Source organism: Halyomorpha halys, unplaced genomic scaffold, assembly GCF_000696795.3.
Source record: "Halyomorpha halys isolate HHAL.00 unplaced genomic scaffold, Hhal_1.1 Scaffold1259.1, whole genome shotgun sequence".
In the NCBI taxonomy this organism is placed as follows: Eukaryota; Metazoa; Arthropoda; class Insecta; order Hemiptera; family Pentatomidae; genus Halyomorpha; species Halyomorpha halys.
In genome coordinates, this window is record NW_027106004.1 from 309,853 (window position 1) to 326,524 (window position 16,672).

General features: G+C 30.4%; 3 non-coding genes across 3 annotated transcripts; 1 reads left to right on the forward strand and 2 right to left on the reverse strand.

The window, feature by feature from the left end:
* Window positions 1-268: 268 nt before the first annotated feature.
* On the reverse strand, window positions 269-359 carry TRNAY-GUA (transfer RNA tyrosine (anticodon GUA)). The gene is given in 2 exon segments: window positions 269-304; window positions 323-359. It is a non-coding gene; the product is annotated as a tRNA-Tyr (tRNA).
* An 847-nt stretch (window positions 360-1,206) lies between these two features.
* TRNAY-GUA (transfer RNA tyrosine (anticodon GUA)) lies at window positions 1,207-1,297 on the forward strand. Its single transcript is given in 2 exon segments — window positions 1,207-1,243; window positions 1,262-1,297. It is a non-coding gene; the product is annotated as a tRNA-Tyr (tRNA).
* A 15,188-nt stretch (window positions 1,298-16,485) lies between these two features.
* TRNAY-GUA (transfer RNA tyrosine (anticodon GUA)) lies at window positions 16,486-16,580 on the reverse strand. Its single transcript has 2 exons — window positions 16,544-16,580; window positions 16,486-16,521 (listed from the first exon to the last, which is right to left on the reverse strand). It is a non-coding gene; the product is annotated as a tRNA-Tyr (tRNA).
* Window positions 16,581-16,672: the final 92 nt, after the last annotated feature.

Below are 16,672 nucleotides of genomic sequence, written 5' to 3' on the forward strand. Positions count from 1 at the left end.
TGCTAAGAATCCCGAAACCTAGTTGTTTGGATGTCGTAACATTAAAAAAGTAATAAAAATGATGTGGATTCCCGAAAATGTAAAAGAATAAAGTTTATTATTTTATAGTAATGTATAATTAATGTCTGCAAAAATATTATTAGGAATGCCCATAAAATATATAAAATGTAAGCTGTATAACGAAAAAACTAAAATTAATGAATAAATAATGGAATTTATTCATTAGCAGGCCAAATTAGTTTAGAATCAATACAAAAGCTAAAAAAATTCCTCCGGGCCGGATTTGAACCAGCGACCTATGGATATCAGTTACTTCAACCAACTACAGTCCACCGCTCTACCAACTGAGCTACCAGAGGAGTTAATGATATAAGATTACATTTGATTTGATCCAGATAATATTATAAAGCAAAGAAGGTAGATGAATGAGTGTAATTAATTTAAATTACAAAACCGTTAATTGATATTACTAAAAACATCACAAAAAACAACTTTCCCTACTGATAGTTTAGTACCAAAATTAGACTTTTGAAAAGTAATGGAAAGTAATATGACATGTTACATGTAATATCATTTTTCCTATAAAATATTACTGTTTTTAATGTTATTGCTTTTTTTAAGCCTCATTTACTTAAACTATAAAGAATAAAATTATTGTTGACACTGATTACTATCGTGAACTTATACTAAAAAATAATTGGTATAACTAAGTTAATTTTCATTATCTCTAATTTTTTGATTGCAATAACACAATCTACCACAATGAACGGCAATTATTACTTGAGCTGTATATACGCATTCTGTCATTTAGTAAATGCATATAATAATAATAATAATAATAATAAAATATTTAATAAAAAATGAAATGGATAATAATAATGATTAAATACGTAAAATAATATGTGCAGATCTTAAATATTCATAAATAGATATATTATTAATTTCTTAACTATAATTCCCCACTGTATTATAGATTTTTCAAATTTAAAAGGTAATAAACTTAAGCAATGATTATTTGCTTTATTGTATTCGTAAATTGTTTATTGTTTAACAGAACAAAATTAATCACATTTTTTTTACTACTAGAAATTTTTTAGAAATGTCAATTAACGGTTTTGTAATTAAATTGATGACAACCATTCATCTACCTTCTTTGCATTCTAATATTATCTGGATCAAATCAAGTGTAATCTTACATGATTAACTCCTCTGGTAGCTCAGTTGGTAGAGCGGTGGACTGTAGTTGGTGAAAGTGACTGATATCCATAGGTCGCTGGTTCAAATCCGGCCCGGAGGAATTTTTTTAGTTTTTATATTGATTATAAACTAATTTAACCTGTTTATAATGCAAACAATTAAATCAAGGGTCAATTCAATAGACGTAAATGCAAATTTTACAGTTTCAGGTAAAAAAAAATTATAGGATTTGCTTCCATTCCCTTATTTATTCATTATTTCTAGTTTTTAGTTTATATAATTCACATTTTTAATAATTTTCGGTATTCCTTAAATATTTTTTGCAGTCATAGATTATAAAAAAATATATAATTATAAAATAAATAAACTTGTATAAATTTGATAAAATATAAACGTTTCAAAATAATATTTCATCAGTTCAAGCATCATCCAAACTACAGTAAACTATAATTTAACTTTAACCTGTTGAATAATAATTTTCAACTTCGGTTCGGTAATTATTAATTATACTTTTGATATGATATGTGAAATCTGTAAATGGCTGAATCAATGAAATTTTTACCAGTTCTTGATATTTTGTTTTTATTTGAGAAATTAATCGCTTTATTCGGAATCTATTAATAAAGTTTATTCATTAAATTGTACTAACTGAACTTTATAAAAAAATCATCGATTTATTAATGATGAAATTCTAGTGAAATTTGTCAAACAATAAAGTTTTCATTGACTATCAAACCAAGATTTGATCACTCTCTGTGTTTCATGAATAGAACATCGAATTTGAGATTGTTTTATTACATTACTCTTAACAATCCATAATTGTTTTAATTTTATTTTATAAATTTACTGATATGGAGTTCTGGGAAAGAGAAAGGATAACGTTAACAGGTAAAGTTTTAAAAAGATATGACACAATTAAATAATAAGAAGAAACTGAAAACGCCAGAATTACATCTCGTAAAGCTAAATTGTGGAGAATATTCGTAATTTTTAAAAAGATACAAATATTGAATCTTATACTAAGTCAAGCTTCTATAACTGGATACAGAAATCAAGATTAACTTACTTGTTTAGCATGTTATCTCTGCAGTGGCCAAGCTGAAAAAATCATTTTTTAAAAATAAATCATCTTTTTTTTCTTTATTTATTTAATGTGATTTACAACTGTACAATAATAAACACAATAAGTAAATATGTTGTATGTTTCATATACACTTGAAAATCTTTGGAAGGTACTTCAAGCATTAATTTAATTAGAAGGTCCCGTGGCCATCTTCTATTCAGAAGCCTCGGAGGATTATCAGGGATTGTTAAGAATGAGAGATTAAGAACTAATGGGTTAGGATGGGTAAGGTGTTTGTGAATGAGTTTATTTGTAACGTAATAAGGAGCATCAAGGATTTTGGATTGTAAGGATTGGATGCGGGAGGAATTTGATGGTTTGGTAGAGCCCAGAGCTCTAAATTACCTCTAAAAAATATATATATATTTTTTTTCAAACATCATCAAAAGTATCAGTCTGACATAAAATAAATAATTTCTAGTGATGTGAAATTTTCAATTTTTGAAACCAATACGAAACTTGCTACAAAACATCCCAAGCTTTATTAAAGTTTCATATTTTTTAAGAAGAAAAAATATCGTTATTCTTCGGTAGGAACTGAATATGAATGGTGGAGTCATAAAATGGGTAGTAGACGTAAATAACAAAAGTTAAAAGTGAAACTGGTTTCCCAAGGCTATACAGACCGAAATACAACGTTTTTAAAAACAAAATGGCTCTCATACGGCCAATATTCTACATTCCAAAACCATCTGATTACATTTTATGAAACTTTTCAGGAAGCACAAAAAATTCCTATAGATCGCTAAAAAAGCCTTTGAATTAATTGTTTTCACTCTAATACGTACTGATAAAAAGATTATATAAATTTTAATATTATCAAGGTTTTTTGTTTTAAAAAGTGATGTTTTAACACTTAAAAGATTTTTTATTCAAATGTAAATGTTCTAAATAGTAACTTGTGTGTTATTTACAGATGGTCAATTTTTTTTTATTTTCAAGCTCGTTAATATTGTACAGATAAAAATGAGTAAAATTTTCATTAGAAGTAGAATCACATAAAATTTTAAGAAATATAAGAAAATAATACCTAATATTATGTATAAATTAAAGTATGTAAAAATTCTCTAGAAATTATTAATACATTTAAGAAAAAAAATCGAAATTATTTTAATACATTCCATTATAATATGCGATAAATTGTTTGTGTTAATTATCTTAAATCCATTATTTTTCATCCTAAATATATCACTATTCATATAAAATCAATTATTTTTCATCTTAAATATATTACTATTCACCTTAAATCCATTATTTTTCATCTTAAATATATTACTATTGATCTTAAATCCACTATGTTTCATCTTAAATATATTACTATTCGTCTTAAATCTATTATTTTTCATCTTAAATATATTAGTATTCATCTTAAATCTAATAATTTAAGATCTCCAGTCATAATACAAATGATAATTTTACTTCAAGAAGTAATGATATTTTAATTCTATAACATTTTAAAGTTTTTCAGAATAGTCTTGCGACTTCAAATCAATAATAGTAAATTTGCGAACCGCCAAATTATGTTTTAAAATCAATGTATGAAGCGTTAGTACAAAGAAGATTCTTTTATGAAAATAGGTTTTCCTTTCTTTTTCATTGTTCTGGAATTTAATGTGCGCTCTGTTCACACATTTTTCGCTAGCCACATATATCACCTGTCACTTTTACGTAAAAGTATACCACAATGTAACGAATTTTGGAGCCAATGGTCAACATACGATATTTGTAGTCTATTAGTTAGCATACGACTACATCTTTCAATTTTCTTAGCCTTCTACTTGAGTAAGAACCTACCAACCTGTTCAAGCTGATGTCAAAATGCATTTCGTTCCTTTGAACGTGCTGGGTTATGAGATAAGGTTATTCCCGTTTGCAATGGTTTTATTGTTATAATTTGTTTATTTTAATATTTATTTTTTATATGAATTTATAATAAATAAATCATTTGAAAAGAATGACTTACGCTTACGTTTCAGCGACCAATGAAGTTGCCATTGATGTGAATCAATTTAATGAACTGCTGTAATATGCTAGTATTTTAAGGCTATATGTAGGTAGAACAGTTTAGAACTATGAAATAATGGGGCTGTACGGTTAAGAATATTTTTAACTCATTCCTATAAGTTTTCAAACGATTTTTATCGTTATTCAAGAATCACCTTTGAAAATCTAGTCAAAAGGTTTTTTTTAACTAAGATAACTATATATAGTACATTTTCTGTAGTTCATTCAATTATATTTATTATCATGATATAAATAAATGTATATGCATAACACATAATTATAAATACAAGATACCGTGCATTTATCAGAGATGCAGCTATGCCTGCCTGGATAGTGAGGCCGCTCTACTGTATTCATGAGGAGTGTTCAACCATGTTTGCACCTCGTGGTAACTCCTCATGGAACTACTGTTGCGAAACATGTAGTTGGTGGCGAATTAGCAAGGCTAAATTTAGTTTTAGCTCCACTATTCACAAATGTGAGGTACCACAAATCGTCAAGGTTTTGAGTTGCAGGACAACCCAGATAAAAAAAAAAGAAAGAACATTCCCTACTTCTTGAACTGAAACATAATTCCATTAGGGTTAAGGAATAATGTTACTATATTTTAATGTATGAACTTTGCCTGGGTTCATGATCTAGTTGTTACAGAGTAGTCACTAACTTAGAAACATATATGATCTCTGATAGGCCCAAATGAAACATAAAACCAATACTTCTTTCGTTTTTGAAGAATAAGACCAATTTTATTAAAATGAAGTTCTGTATTAAATATTCCATTAAATATCAAACATCACTATCGTGTGTTTATAATTATGTATCTTCAAAACATTTTAGTTCAGAGTCTATAAGTCCTGGTAAAAATAGTTTTGTCTAAAACTTCGGCTACTTACCATTTCTCCAAATGTTATTATGTCAAACGATCCACCATTTAGTAGCAAATGATATATAACTAATTTGAACTTTGCATTTTTATTATTTAGTTTTTGAATAAATACAAATCTTTAATGGAATGTATTATTGAAACTAGTTAAAAAACTGGTCTAAAAATTAAATTTAAAAAAAGGCATATATTTCACAATAGAACAATAATGTCGGAGATATTTGCAGAAATATTTTATTTCATTTATTTTTATTAATGATTTATTTAAGTAAAATTATGTGGAGTTTTGGTTATACAATAAGTGGAGGAACAGGTGTTGTTCAAAGGTAAGAATGCATGAGGACTGGCGAATGGAGATGGGAAGAGAATTTCAGAAGGAGGTTGCACGTATGACGAAGGATTTGCTAAAGGAGGCGGTTTCAATTGGAAGGCATACATAAATCAATCGGTTGGGATCTGGTGTTCAATGAGTGGATGGATGAACGAAGACTGAGGAGATCTAGGATATAGGAAGGTTTTTTGATTTTAAGAACTTGGAATAGGAAAACATCAAGGAGGTATTGCCTTCGGAAGGTTGGATAGATCTACTTCAACTCGGTATACCAGCAGGAGACTTGAGAGTGCCTTGGAAGCCCAAAGATAAATCTTACAAAGCAATTCATTAGCCTCTTCAGTCTTAACTCTAGTCCTGCAGATAGCCCTCCATACACCAAGGATCCGTAGTCGAAGAGGGGGAACACGAGATAGGATACTAGGAGCTGACGGGGGTTGCTGAGGAATGGAATTACGGAATCTTAGGAATTGTTTGAGTACAGTTATGGATTTGCGTGTGATTTGGGAAATGTGGTTATTTCAGGAGAGGTGTTAGTCAAAAGTGACACCAAGTTTTTTTATTGTAGGATAGAAGTAAATCGGTTGGTTGTTAAGGAAGAATATAGGACAGTAAGGGAGAGAATGAAGGAGGCGCTTGGAACCAATGAGAATGGCCTTCGTTTTTTTCAGCTTATTCAGCTTATTATTATTATTTGTACATATTATTAATTTGTATATTTACTTCAGAGCAATGTCGATAATATAATTAATAAACGATGCCGAAATAACACACGAAACTACCTAAAGCTAATAAGATAAGACCGCTTCTCGGTCACAGCCGAATGCATTAGACCTATAAATAACGGTCTTAAAAACCCCTTAATAGATCACAAGATAACACAGTTCCACAGTCTCAACTAGATATATAGCCATTCCTGACTTCTATATGGTTCTTATATTTCGTTCACCCTTGACATGATCTCTCCCCTCGACCTTTTATCCTTTCGTAAGGTCCGGCGGCTACCCTCCTTCGCCTTTGTCGGAATTGTACCCGGCAGAACGAAGGCACCTTCCTGCATGACTCTGGAGGCTAGCTACCCTCCAGGTCTGCATTCGTCCTCGTGTTTATCGAAATAGTACCCGGTAGGACGAGGTTACCATCCTCCGAGATATAACGGGTGTCACCCGTAAATTTCATCCTATCTAGTCATCTCCCTTGTCAACTACCTTTCCTTTGTAAACTGTATAGGCATTGTCGAGGCCTTCTGGACAAGCAGAATAGTCAAGAGAATAACCCACCTCGACATCAATTAATAAAATAAATTAATAAAAAGTACCAGTCTAAAAAAAAATAATGAAATAAAGTATAATAATAAAAAAACATTCCTTTTTTATTCAGTCAAAATCAGTTAGTTACATTATTTCAGGATAATTCAAATGTTTCAGTTCTATAATGCAGGTTTCTTTAGTATATATTTTTTATGGTACAAAAGCTTAAGTTTTTTAGCATAGGTATTGGTAAGTCACGATGAGGTACTTACTATCTCATATGCGATGTATTCTTATCATAGCAGATTCTATAATAAAAGTTGAATCATTTTAGAGATTTACTAATTATAAACTTAATAATCCATTGAAATGCACACCGAACAAGACTGTTAAAAGCTTAGAATACAAAATAATCTAATGGCTGCTAAAGAATTCTTTAAAGATTTCGCTTTCCTTACCTAATTATCACATAGTCCTAGTGCATAATTATTTAAAAGGTATTTTATATAACACTTAACTTATATGCCAGATCTTTTTATCACTCAAATAAGATTTTCATGTATCGTGTTTATATTTAGTATTCATCAAAAACAACATAACTCTAAACCCCTCACCAACTTAACACTCGCAGTTGAATACAGGGTTCCAACAGCCCGCCGGCATAAATCTTTCCAGCTAATCAAATTATTCCCTCCAGAGACTGGAAACTGTGAAATATTCCAGGCGAATAACGGCCACTCAGAGGGAGAAAAATAAAACACGAAAGGAAAGGATAGACGGGTATTTAGTCTGTTTCATGTTTCAGTCCTGTATTAAATTGGTATTTATGGTTGCTTGTTCTGAGCCCTTATTCGTTAGTTGGCACATTCTTTAGGATAAAACTGGTGAAAAGTGCTGAGAAATTTCCCAATTCCTAAGCAGTGACCGAAGAACCAGACGAAGAATTTAAGATGGAATCATTTTTAGCTGGAGTAAAGTTACAAAAGAAAAAATAAGAACAATTTTATATAACATTTAGTCGAAAACATTACTGAAGGATGAGAAAGAAATTAAATTTATTTCATCACTTTCGCCAGTTGACCAACTTTAACATTATCTGCTCATTAAAACAATGTATATACAATTATAAAAATTTAAACTGACTGAAAACCTGATTGGAAAAACGAGATATCTTGTATTAAATGTTTAGGGAAACAAAGTTTTTCTAGGAATATATCTTTGTATATTCATAATTTTTTGTACAACAAAACGATTTTGAGTTGCTAGGTCTATTTTTTTATTCCTGTACTGACTTCCCCATCGTGCAACCATACACAAATCTATTGGAAGCGTTGCTAATCATTTTCGAAAATAAATCTGAATTACATAATTTTTTTCAATTGAGAGTAACAAAGAAAATTATCATTTTTCCGTGTGAGTGAATGTATTGAAACTTATTTTTAAGGATATACGCTGTCTTAAATAGCACATGGAAATTACAACGTTGATTGTCTCCACAGACAAAAAATGTGGTTGGAAAAATTCGTACTGGTCTTTTATTTCTAAAAAAATCTTCTTCCAAAGTACATAATTGATTTGGAAGAAACTTTAAGGCCACTTTGTTGTTAGTTCATCTGAGTCGTGAGGCACGCAAAGAGTGACGGGGAAAAAGTTTTTTCCGATTAGTTAGAGGCAGTTCGACTTCAATCCGTTTTTACAAATGCTCATAGCAAATCAAACAAAACAAAACTGCTACTCGCTTATAAGTTTTTCTAGTTTAAAAAGAATATACAATAGAACCTCGCTTAACCGGCTGTTCTGAATATCTGGCGATTAATCTGCACTAGTATAAATTCAGAAGAACTGGTTATAGAATCATATACACAACAATCTGTCTCTTCATTCCTAACAGGATATATCATAAATATTGAATTTAAATTCTGGTGGCCCAAATTATTTAAAATTTTATCATTTGTGTTTTATTAACAAAAGAATGAGCAGAGAAAATTGGGTAATTATCACTCATGCCAAGATTGAAGAGAAAGCAGGACAGTTGCCAAAATCCAACAAGTACCCTGGATTGAAGCCAAAAATGATTTTCCTTAACTATTATATTTAAATGATCACTAAAACGGTGGTAAATTTTTTGATATGTGCATTTAAAGAAAAATAAATTGGCAATATTAGAATAAATTTAAAGCGCAAAATACAAAAAAAAAATAAAATAAAATAAAAACACATACATTTATCTATGAGGCATCGCATTCCAAGACCAGCCAAGTTTGTTTTCCATTTTATTAATGTTTTCTCCTTTATCAGCTTTTGTACTTAATTGTCATGAGGTGAATGAATTCTATCCAAAATAAGTAAAGTAATATGTGAAACGATTTTTTCCAAAAGCAGTTGATTTTGGAAAAAATCGTTTCACTCTTTGATGATTTAGTACACAAAACTGTTATAAATTGGACTTAAATTTTGGCTTCAATTTCTAGAGTCGCTGCAAAGTTGGTGGCTGTGAAGTGGTAGCTGACAAAGCTGAAATTCGGATTCAGCACCCAAAAGAACTTATTACTTATAAGTTTTTGTTTTTTTTAAATAACGCTTGTTTTCTTAGACTACGGGCAATCATTCAAAATCGACACTACACCGAGAAAGAGAAGAGAAAAGTTAAAAAGATAGCGTTGGAAATGAATTGAGCTAAGCTATATATCTCATCCCCTTTTGATTACCTACAAACAATTACATACATATATAACAATATAATGTAACTAGTTATATTATATTATTAACAGGTACCTCAGAGTGTTTACAAAATGAGTAATTTAAACAGAGATGTAAACCAGTAAATGTAATAATTTTAACTGTGAGATTAATGGTTTTTTTAGACATTGTGATGAAGATATAAGAGCATAGTATTTTCATAATTTAATAAGTTTTGAAGAAAATTGACTGATGATAAATAATTTTACAAAGGCAAAATGGCCTACAATTATGTTGATTAACAATATTTTGGCTGTGATAGAGTAATAAGACCCTTGAAAATGGCAGGAATGGCTAAATCGTTGGAACGTTAAGATAATAAAAAAAGTGTTGGACTCAATGGGTGTCTTCCATAACTATTAAATGTATATATTATTTTCCGAAGTTAATTTTTATGAATTTCCTATATATTTAATGTATCAATCCTAATAATTTAAATAAATATAGCTAACAAGACAAATAGAAATAATTTACAATAAATATGGGCAATTCTGTGAAAGAGTGAGAACATTTTTTTAAATCTGAGAATGGGCATTGGCTGGCCCCCTTTCAGCTGAGAAAATGATTGAGTCACGGATTAAAATAAAAAAGAATTGGATTTTTTCCCCAGAGAGATCCCATTACTTTTTTCTGATCCAGTGCTAAAATAAAGCAAAAATTGATACCACTGCGACACGCTTTGTATTTTCAGACCACTGAAAAAATTATTAAGAATAATGGTATCGGCATGTACGTCTTTCTTTGAAAGGTAGGCAAGGTATTTATTTATTTTTAATTAAATTGAAATAGATTTTTTATTAATTTGATTGCTTTTCATTTGTCCCCACAGGTAAGGGTCAATAGCGTACTTTATATATATATATTTTTTTTAAATTTATTTATTGTTATTTACAAATTTATACAAATATATACATCAAGTAAATTTGCTGTAAGTGATATAATGACATAATACAAACATGTGGAGAATCTATCCATTGACAGAACTCCAAAAATATTCTCTCGAGGCCGTCTTCTTTTCAGACGCCTAGGAGGATTATTAGGTAATGAAGGAGAAGCCAGGTTAAAAACGAGTTGGTTTGGGTGGTTAGGAAGTTTATCATGGAAGGATTGGTGTCTGGTTCTTGCTAAATCGGCATGGGACATTGAGGTCCTGATGAATGACTTGATTTGTGGACTGAAAGGATTGGATTCTGAAGGAATTCAACAGTTTAGTTGAGTCCCATAGCTCAACTCTGTATGTCTTTTGCAATGGATTGGAAGACCGTTTGTCTAGTAAATGTTGTAACAGTCGGAATCAACGAGCAGTTTCCTGTCTTTTCAGTCTGGTAGGAGAAGTCCATGTCAGTAGTTTGTCCAGATGTAATCCTAACTAACGGTTCTGTTCAACAGGAATAAGTGGGGTATGATTAAAAGACACTTTAGGGCAAGACGAAGTTTTACGACGAAGGGTAAATGTAATGTGGTGTCATAATATTTAAAAATATATTAAGGAGATTGTTTCATCCTGAAAAGTATTTCTTAACGAAGCTGGTTATTAGTAAATTTTTCCAAGAATGAATATTAAATAGAAGTCAAGATTACAACGCATAAATATTATACTAGATATAAATACGATATGTCCCAATCTCAAGAGGAAATCAAAATACAAAAAAAGCAATCCTTCCCGACCGGATCCGCCCCACCAAGACCCAGGGAGCGACGGTCTCATTTTTGAAATATTTGCTTCAAACAAGAAGAGACTTAAGATAGTTTAATCAAGCACTATTTAAAAAGCGCCTGAAATTAAAAAACGGCGTGAAACCCGCCACTCCCTACCTCCGTAGTAACCTTACTTATCCGACTTTTCAAACTGACATTTATAGCGAGTAGGTTGGTCGGTGTACGACATGTCATGACATGAGGCAAGAGGAACTCATAAAACAAAAAATGCAATCCTTCCCAACCGCTGTACTTAAATCAAGTGTAAGATTGAGTTTGGCACAATGGATCGATTTTGAAACAAATAGCTAATATTTTCTAATCTTCCTTTATTTTATTTTTTTCTTTTAGATAAAGTTACATTACAAATTTTCCAGGATAAAATCTTTCAAATAAACGTAAGAAGGAAATAGATATAAATGGTAACCACAAATAATTAGAAAGTAATGCATATAAAACTACACATAATGACCATTCTCCCAAAATGGTAGGACCTTTCATTAGATAGTTGTAGGCAGATGACAAAATTACTTGAATTTTTAATATGTATGGAGCTTTCAAGTACTATTTTAATTTACACTTATCATTCAGGTTAATTATCTTGACGGTCTCAAAATCATTTTTACTAATGTATATTACAAGAGAATGTTTTCCTGTTTTTTTCGTAACCTCCGTTATTGTTATATTCTTATAATACATACATATTACAGTGAAACACAATATACTATCACAGATACTTTTTATAAGAGTATTTTCTCTTCTAAGCCCCATGGGTGAGTAGGAATGAAATCATGATAAAAACGGGTTGAAGGTAGCCGCCTTTTCTGCATTCTGGTAATCCAATACAAGATTATAGTGTGTCTTTTCTTACATGAGTTTTCAAATAAACAATTAAAGTGAGTAAGTTAGTCCATGTACGACATGTTACAATATCACAAGTGGAGATTATAACACAAAAAAAAGGCTATTATTCCTAGACCCGTCCCACTAAGACCCCAAGGGAATGACGATCCTATATCACATATGAAATATTTTCTTGAAACGGGAAGAGGAGACTTTAAGATAGTTCAATCGAGCAATATTTAAAAAGCACCTGAAATTGGAAAACAGCGTTCAGCTGTTCAATCCATATTAATATTTATTTAACAACTTTAGAGTGAACTATTATAATACATGTTTGCTATAATATTTAATTAAAAATTTACATATTCTTCTTCAAAATTATTAATACAAAAGCATATCTTTAATTTTTTCTTTATTTTATTGGACGTCATTTTTGTGAATGACTTAAATGGAATTGATGATGACTTATATGATATACGTTCTTTTTTTATAGTTTTAGAAATAAATATGGTAGCATAAACATATTACAGTAATTATTATTTATTATACACAATAATTATTTATTATATACAGTGATTATTATTAATTACTGAAAATTGTTAAATAGAGGTGGAAAGCAATAGCTACTCTCTTAATAATGTACGAGACTGTTCAAGGTAATTAACATATGATATTTTTTTTAATTATTATTATATTTAACATTAACTACAGAAACCACTTTTGGCGATTTAATTAACATAATGAAAGCTTTACGAATACTTTTATACACGTTTTGACATAATATTCTATAAATTTCTCAGCTTTAAAAAATGAAACTCATTTACTTTTAATAAACTTTTGTGGGGAGGAAAAAAAAAATTGAAATAAAATGTTGCCGAAACGATATTCTGAATTGGAAAGTGGTTGACCAAGAAACTTTGCTAAGTAGCGGCAACTAACTGAAGAGAAGATCCCGATAGAACAGGAACTGTGTGGAACGACGGCAAACTTCTAGCTCACTGAATATAACTCATTTAGATACACTTGTTTTCCACAAAACTCTCTTATATTATGTAATATAAATCAAAACAAGAAAAAAAACAACTTAATATTATCATCTAAAGATTGGATTTATAATCTAAATAAATGTACTTATTAGATAAAATAAAAAAAAAATTGATAATTTTTGTCTTATAAATACAAATAGAAAATGGGGGTTTCGTCTCATAATAAAAATAATAACATTGAAATAATTAACTATTTTTAATAATTATTATAATTAAGTGGAGTATTTAGAATGGATACTGTAGGACAGGAGGGTAGAGGTTTATGACGGAGAGTAAATGTGATCTGATGGGAATTGTCAGGATTTATTTTGATTCTCCAGTTCTGGCACCATTCTTCAATATATGCTATGTGTGTCTGTAGTGTTTGTGATGCATTAGTTGGGTCGTTGTTTACTGACAGTATATATGTGTCATGAGCGTATGTTAGGACTGTGTTAGGGTGGGTTGGGATGTCAGCTGTATAAACCGTATAAATTAAATAAAAATAATTTTATTCGCTAACTTTTCACTATTATTTTCATCAAATATTGATTATTGTAAAATTACTTCTTTCTGGTATGGTCTTTATTTCTTTAGAGGAAATCTAGCCATCCTCACCCGCCCCAATCCAAGTTTTAGTGTCTTTCAGATCTTACCTTGAAAACATTTAGTAATAGTGAATGAAGCATTATTTGAAAAAAAAACAAAACAACTTATAATGATAAAATTAAGTAAAACTAGGAATCAGAGTAGGTGTTCCAAATTGTGTTTTTTTTGAAAATTCTAACGCAAAGGATAAATTCAATTAATATGAAGTCATACTTACAATATAGTCTTTTAATTATTACTTGTTTCATATTCCATTTAATAATTATACAGGCTATACAATTTTATATTTATTTTTTCTAGGTTCATACATAAGTATACTTACAACTAACAGTACGCCAAGGAATTAGTAAAACATTTATGTTAGGACAATCTAAGTTAGTGTTAACTCTACTTTTTAGTATTTCTTTTTTTTTCAAATGATTATTTGTTAGAAATGTTCAATATGTGCTCAATATTTTTAGCATTACATTTTTATTTAGTTTGTGAGTGGACCATAATTACTGAGGGTATTTACAAATATGTTTGTGTAGCAGTACAACTAAGATTTTATAATGTCTTAGTGTTTCCTTTAGGGTGGCGTAGACTCCAGATCGAGTTCGGCTGTGTAAGACAACAAATTTATCCCACTTTCTGCACTGAATCGACTTGGCGATAGAAAGACCTCTCTCAATAGGATTAAGGAGTAAACCTGGCGGTTAAGTGCAGATACAGACCACATCATCTGCCTATAATTCTGTTAGTCACGGATAGTTTATTACCAACTACTGTGAACACTAGATGGGTTGTAGCGGTATAGTTTCAATAAATAAAGCACCTATAAATTTTGGGGATGTGCTGACTTTCGGCATCTGAAACCAACATGTTCTTATATATGCTTCAGCTAGATTTAAGTTATGTACTTTGGCATAAATATGGTTAATGTAAAGTTTACATTCTTTAGACAAGTTTTGTACAAATCTTGATAATAAGATAACTTTAGATTTAAGGAAATAGTAGAATTTACTTCATATGTTCATTATATTAAATAAAATCATATAAAAAAATTATAAACATTATTTCATCTATATTATGATTTTTTTTTATTTATTGAAATTAGAACTCTTAAGTACTCAAACAAGAGGATGAAATAATTATTGTAACACATTTCTTTATTATTCTAATTCATCGTGGTTTTTATTTATGGTTTACCAGCTTATTCATCCAGTTTCAACCACCGGTAATGAAAAAGGCACCTCTAACACATGGGAAGCCCCGCCTTCCGACCACGGAAGGACCCAGAACCAACAGAGCCTGTAACAAATGAGACTGGAGTTTGCTCAAGAACAGCCACTCCACATCTCTGACAATTGGATCGTGGCAAATATTGTCATATCTTCAGCGGCAGCCCTTAACGTTATAATGATCTCGTTTTCTTCCTTCATTTTTCTACCATCCTTACATTTCTTACAATATAATTTGTACAAACAAAATTATAGTGTCATGAGATTGTCTCTTGGTATATAAAAATAAAATATGTGGACGCTAAGAAGTCAGCTTATATTTAAATAACCTGGAAATTCACATTCCAAAACGTGGCACATCAAAGAAGCTGACATTTTAACGCTATGTAAAATATCAATTGTTCAAAAAAATTAACAATTCTGTCCAATTAGAATGCCTATTGAAAGGTATCATAAAACCCTGAAAATTGTTACAAATGATTACCACAAAAAAGTTGATCAAGCACATATGTTACTTGGTCATAGGGACGTGATGGCCGTGCGGGTTGGGGCGCAGATCCCAGTGCGCTCGGTTCGGAACATTGTGGGTTCGATTCCCACCTGGGGCAGTTTACATTAATTTTTCAGCGGTCCCGAAGAATGAATCTTGACAATCCCACCTTGCATAGTACGCGACGGCAGCTAAGGTAGCCGCCAGGGGTAGGCAAAAAGGAGCACCAGGCCCACTCGCTGTACTTGCCCCCCCCCCCACCAAATACTAGTTACTTGGTCATAGCTTTCTTACTATATCAATATTTTTTCATATACATGAAATTCAATATCTTTTATAGAAAATACGTGTTCATGTGAAAATAAATGTCTTCCACAATTGATATCCATTTTACTTCAAGCCATTTTCGAAATATAGGAACGTCAAGGAAAATACATATGAAGACACGAAAGCGAAAGTGAATATATAAATAGCAGTGAATGCTATTTTATAAAATAAATATTTTAATTACTTATTTTCTCCGAACGTTTTAAGGTATTTTCCAATCGTCAGAATATGTGTCCTAAAGATGGTAGAATACACCGTAATGTCGGGAGAAGTATTTAATTTAAAAAAATAATAATAATAATAATAGAGTTCGTTTGGGAAATAATTTGTTCACTCTACAAGAAGTAGAGTCCAATTTCTTCGAGCCAAAAAACATAAGTTAAATTCTAAGAAACAATAAATTATGTCTAATGAAAAATTATAAACGTTTTAGAACTAGTAAAATGAATCCTGACTAGCGTAAATCGTTATAGAAAAATATACAAATTTTAAGTAAGCCCCCGGCTATAAATCCCACAATATATATAAAACATACTTAATTTTTTATTAATAAAAAAAATAATAACATAAGTAAAAATGGCACAGATTATCGAATATTTTGTGTTTTTAATATTATATATAAAAAAGTATTATAAAAATATAAAAGATTAATAATAAATATTTAGAACAATGAACCAGGATTGCAAGGGTAGTAAATAGGAACAACCTGTAACATATTAATAAGTACCACGATATTAAAAATTTGCTCCTCCGGGCCGGATTTGAACCAGCGACCTATGGATATCAGTCTCACTCATATACCAACTACAGTCCACCGCTCTACCAACTGAGCTACCAGAGGAGGTGATAACCCATCCATAATGAAAAGCTAAGCAGCTATATTTGATCAAGATTATTTATAAAACTGATTAATTTTATATCAGTTTAATATTG